Source organism: Condylura cristata, unplaced genomic scaffold (genome assembly GCF_000260355.1).
Source record: "Condylura cristata isolate star-nosed mole 26May11 unplaced genomic scaffold, ConCri1.0 scaffold00005, whole genome shotgun sequence".
In the NCBI taxonomy this organism is placed as follows: domain Eukaryota; kingdom Metazoa; phylum Chordata; class Mammalia; order Eulipotyphla; family Talpidae; genus Condylura; species Condylura cristata.
The window spans coordinates 880,611-886,247 of NW_004567106.1; positions in this window are offsets into that span (position 1 = coordinate 880,611).

A 5,637-nucleotide genomic window follows, 5' to 3' on the forward strand; every position below is an offset into this window, starting at 1 on the left:
TTCCAATATGTGATCCAGCTACCTTCTGACCTAACTCAAGAAAATCTTGTAAATGCCTCTCTTCTTTTTCTCTCCACACAAACCTATATCTCAAGAATACATTTAGCAAAAAATAGTTGGTCCAGGCAGTGATGCATTGTTTTCCAGAATGTTTATACACCCATGATGAAGCTGGATGCATGATGAGCTGGACTGTTCCTAGAGAACAGACTTACATAAAGAATGCTGTTCAAAGCTGCATATTGAGTCTAAATACTGCCCATCATCAAAGAAAGTATAAATGCACTGTATCACAAGCCTGCAAACCCAGGCCTTCTGCAAGGTAAAACTGAATGGATTTACCTGACTTTCTGATCTATACCTGGCAGTGTGAAACTGCTTAAGTGAACTATGAATAAACTAAGAATATTATATTAATGCTTCCCAGACATCCACTGAAGGTGGATAAAACAAACAATCCAAAACCACAAGTGGGAACACTGGAAGTATACTTTAGTTAAAGAAAAAGAGAGCATTGTTCATAGAAATTAAAACTTAGAAATGACTCTACCAAAAATATTTTTTAGAAAATAAACCAATGGAAGTAGAGATGCAAACAGAAGAATGAGAAACAACAAAATGCAAAATTGCTTCAAATACAAATGTAGATTAAAAATCAAATTCAGAAAATGAAAGGAGAAAAAAGACAATATAGAAAGTAAATGACTGATATAAAGAATGTGATATAAAGGTTAACTCTGAGAAAACAGTCAAATGAGAGATAAAGGATTTCCTTTAAACACAACCACATACACACATAAAACCTTAAAACTGTGCGTGTCCCTTGAGGGGAGGTGGAGGACAGGATTTGAAATAAAAAGGAAACAAAATAAAACTTCATAGAGGAAATCTTTCATGAGTTGAAGTAATCTTTGAGTCTAAAAATCTAGAAGATTTGTGTCAGGGGAAAAATCGTACACCTAAATATTGTTAAATTATAAATTAATATAGAAAAATTATAAAATTATCAGATTAAATATTTAGTTGAAACAAAGGAACAAAAGTCTGACAGGACTCATTTTCTTTTACAACATCAAAAGCTAGAACACAATGACCGAGCACTTCAAGGGTGCAAAGTATTTTGTAAGTTGAAATTTTCTAAATTACCATATTATTTATTTACATGTTAAAGCAACAGGAGATATTGAAAAATAAACAATAAAACAATTTTTGTAACTTCTTAACTCTAAAACATGCATTAAGGCAGCAAAATATAATAAAATTGAAGAAACACAGGATTACATGTTAGTATGTAAATTAAATATATAGAATTCAGTGTGACTTTGGTAGATAGCATCACAAAAGCAAAATAAATTAAATCTGCTTATTGAAATAGATCTAAAAGAAAAAGTCAAGGTAAAATAGTAAGTGTGCAGTAATAGATGTGTTGGCAAGGACAAAAAAAATGGATGGTCCAGTGAGAGATGATGCTGTACCACATTTCCTGTTCTAATATCACTAATCTTAAAAATACAATTCTATAGTTGATTAATTTTTTTTGAAAAATTATAGTAGAATTTTAATTAGCATTTCATTTGAATAGTAGAATGTAAAACAAGTTTTCAATTACTTTAATCCAGAAGATAGAAAGAGACAAATGATAGACCATATTCTTAATAATATAAAATAAGGACAGAATCAAGGTCAAATATGCCATTCAGGACTATCTTACTTAAAACAAATTAAGTTCCCTATTAAAATTTTCAGCATAGTTTTCCAAACATAATAAAACAAACTAAGTCATACATAAATTAAATGGCCACATATTAAAAGCCTAAAATAAAATAATGTAAAAAAAAAATGAAAAGTAAGCAAAATAGGATAAGCAAATACATTAAAACACCATTTGTAAATATTAACAGACACAACTCAAGGCTTAAAAATATGGACAAAGGAGACCCTTCCTAGTGGTGCAATGGTTTAAAGCACAACACTACTAAGCTGGCCCCAGCCCCCAGCTGCTTTAGCGCAAGTTCAGTCCCCAGCCGGGAAGATGATCCACGTGGCGCAGCAGAACTCCAGTCTCACACACTTCTCCCCGCAGCAGTGCATTTCAGTTGATATGCTGTTTCTGGTGAATCCTCTCACCGCCCCTGCACCTCTGGCCTGTACCCTCGTTCTATATTTATAAATAAGTACTTCTTTTTAAAAAATCAACAAAGCAAAAAATGCATAGTGAATAATTTCATACTTAGATTATCTATAAACAAGTTCAAAAAGTCAAAGTGTGTAGCCTTATATCAAAATATTAGTAAGTGTTAAGTACAGAGGAATAATTTCTAGTATCTTTAATTTAGAAGGCTTCAGCATATCTAAGACAGAAAGTTCACAGAAAGTACATATGGTTAGAACAATATGATGGAAAAGTCAATTAATAGACATATATCAGATATTTTAAAAATCAAACAGGTGTCTTTTATTAAATCAGCCAAGGCATATTTTTAAATGGCCTATTTACAAGGTTATTTGCAAGCATTCAGAACATCTCACACAAGACATTGTTCTCCACATGTAAAAATAAGTAGAATAAAGCATGTCTGCTTTCCCTCACATTTTCTTCTATAAGGTAACTATCTCTGGCCCAGTCTTTTCCAGTCTCGCATTATTTTCAAGAAATTATAAATAGTAGCTTATATTTGTTTAGCAATGTAAATGGAAGACCATAGTAATTATTTGAACAACATAATTCCTTTGGTACTTATATATGTATTTATATCAGTCCGGGAACACTGAATTATATTTGATTTAGTAAATACATTATATTTCTTGCATCCTGTGTGATCGTGTAAAATTTGTAAGACTAAGCTTTCAGTGACTGGTTAGGTAGGTCACTTTGCCTTTTTAATTCTTAATTTCCTCACCTGAAAAATAGAATAATGCTCACCTTGCAGAATTGTTTGGATATTTAGTGACCAGGTAGATCTTAGCACATGATGTTCAACCACTATATAGGCTCCCCTTCTTGCACTTGTTTTCAGTTGTTTTCTCAGTTCTCTGTTGTTTTGAGATATTTTCATTTTTGTTCTCACATGTTCATTTTCACAGAAGTTTATTGCATTATTCAGGTATGCCAGTATTTTAATGGAGTTATTTCACCATTTTATTTGTTATTCTTTGGGTTTTGTGTGTTGGTTGTTCAGTTATTGTGTTTCTCTCAAACACATTTTGGAATTCATGCCAGATACACCCCAAAGTGAGCAGCAAGGTGAACTTTCTTTGGGTAAAATGACTGCCACTTGTAACTATTTGGGGTTTCTGATTTTAAAAATATGTGTGTGTGTGTGTGTGTGTATGCACGTGTATATATATATATATATGGTGTGTGTGTATATATATATGTGTATATATGTGCGTGTATATATAGTATTTTATCAGGTAGTTCAATCAATTACAACTGAAAACTTCTTAAAAGGGATTTAAAAATATAATATCAATAAACAAGATAAAATTATATTAAAAATAATGATGTGAGGAAATATGGGCAAAAGAAAACTAAGGCAAAGAACTGGGATACCAGATGGTTTCAAAAAAATAATATACATGCTTAGAGAAAAAGTCTCAAACGTATATAAATTACATCAATAATAATCTCAATTATAGTGCTTTACTTTGTGCAAAATCATGAAATTTTAAAAATTCTTTTGCTTCGCAACAAGTGGAAATATGCTTTTTGAAAGAAACCTCAAAGATAATGCAGTTTATAAAAGCTTCACTTAATCTGATGTACTCACTGATCCATAGCTGTGATGAATTTGTATTCTGGTATTTACCACAGAAGTTTGAAAAAGAATATTAAACCAGATTTTGACAGATCTGGGCCAACAGATAATCTTTATTGAAAAGAATCCCATTTTGAGAAATGAGAAGTTCTAGGGAACAAATAATAATTACGTCTCTAGAGCCTTCAATATTTTCCAAAAAAAAATATAGAAAAAGATTGTTTTCCATAGTTTTAACACAGCAAATGTAACAATTACTAAAAAAAGAGATTTCTTCTTCCTATAGTCCTCTGAAAGTTCATAGAGCATACTGTAATGAAATTTCAAAAGGAAACCATTCATGTGAATTCTCTCTCACTCTTGTGTGCACTGATAGCTTCAAAGGTGAATTGACAACTTAAGAAATTCAGCTTTATGCAATGCAAATAAAAATTCATTTTCAAATTTTTAAGATTTGTTAAGATTTTGTAGAATGCTTTCTGAAGTTGAGTACCTTAAAAAGAGTTAAACTTGTCAAATTTGTCACTCAATAGTGGAGTTTTGTATCCATCTAGTAGTTAAGTTTATGTAAAGTTTACGTAAGCTATAAGCACAATGAACAAACACCTGTGAGTTTACCATTTGTTTTTTTAAACAAAGACCTTACCTGTGTGAGCTTTTACTCCACCCACCTCTTGCTTTCTTCACCAGAATAGCCATTACCCTGGAATCTTTATTTTCCTACATATGCATGGACCTTTAAGTATTATGTTATTCACCTTTGCTAACTTCAGAGCCTTAACAAATGTTATAATTATTAATATAGTTCTCTAATTTAATTGGGAGTTAGTCATTACTTTGTAGTGAGTAATTCCTATGATTCATCCATTTTGTCCACTTTGTATCAAAAGATTCATTTTCAACATTGTATATTTCATGTGAATATTTTACAAAATTTATTTGTACCCTTGTCAATAAATATCTGAGTATTTTCCAATGTCTTGAAATTTACAAATCCAGTAAGCCAAAAGAACACCAGGAATCCTATAAAAAGTACATGACTATATCACACTCCTCTGTAGCACTAATGGCCAAAAGAGAATGACATGATATAATTAAAATTTTCAGCAAAGACTACTTTATTCTGCAATACTCTCCTCCTCTCTGAAGGAGAAATAAAGCCTTCTTGGACAAATAAAAACTTTGAATGAAGGGTTTATAAAATTCCCCTCCACAAAATATTAAAAGATCTTTCAGATCTAAACAAAAAAGATGTATATGCACAAAAAGACTGAACAAGGAAATAGAAGCGCAAAATTAGGATAAAATGGCAGCAACAGATTTTCAAACATTAATAATTCCTTTAGATGTAAAATGGAATTAAATCACCAATCAAAAAATGCTGGGTTATCAGGTTGGATTAAGAAACAGAATCCAACTTTTTGCTGCTTCTAGAAGATGCAACTCAGATCCAAAAATAAAAATGGACTGAAAGTAAAGAGTTGGAAAACAATTCTGTGAGTGAATGATACCTACCAGAAATCAAGGACAGCCATAATTATATCAGACCTAATGGATTTTCAGTTTGAAAAGGTAACAAAGATACGAAACCCTATATAATGCTTAAGAGAAAAATACACTATATAATGTTCAAGGGAAAAAATGCATCATGAAGATGTAATATACATCAATAAATACTCACCAAATAAAAGAGCACAAAAGTATGTTTTCCAGGGTTTCCCTGGTGGTACAACAGGTTAAAACACTACACTATGAAGTCTCAGACGACACTGCAGCATGAGTTTGATCCCAGCTAGGGAACTGAACCACATGGCGTGGCAAACCTTTCCTGACCAGCCTGCTGCTCCCCTCAGCAGTGTACTTCAGTAGATCTGCCTAT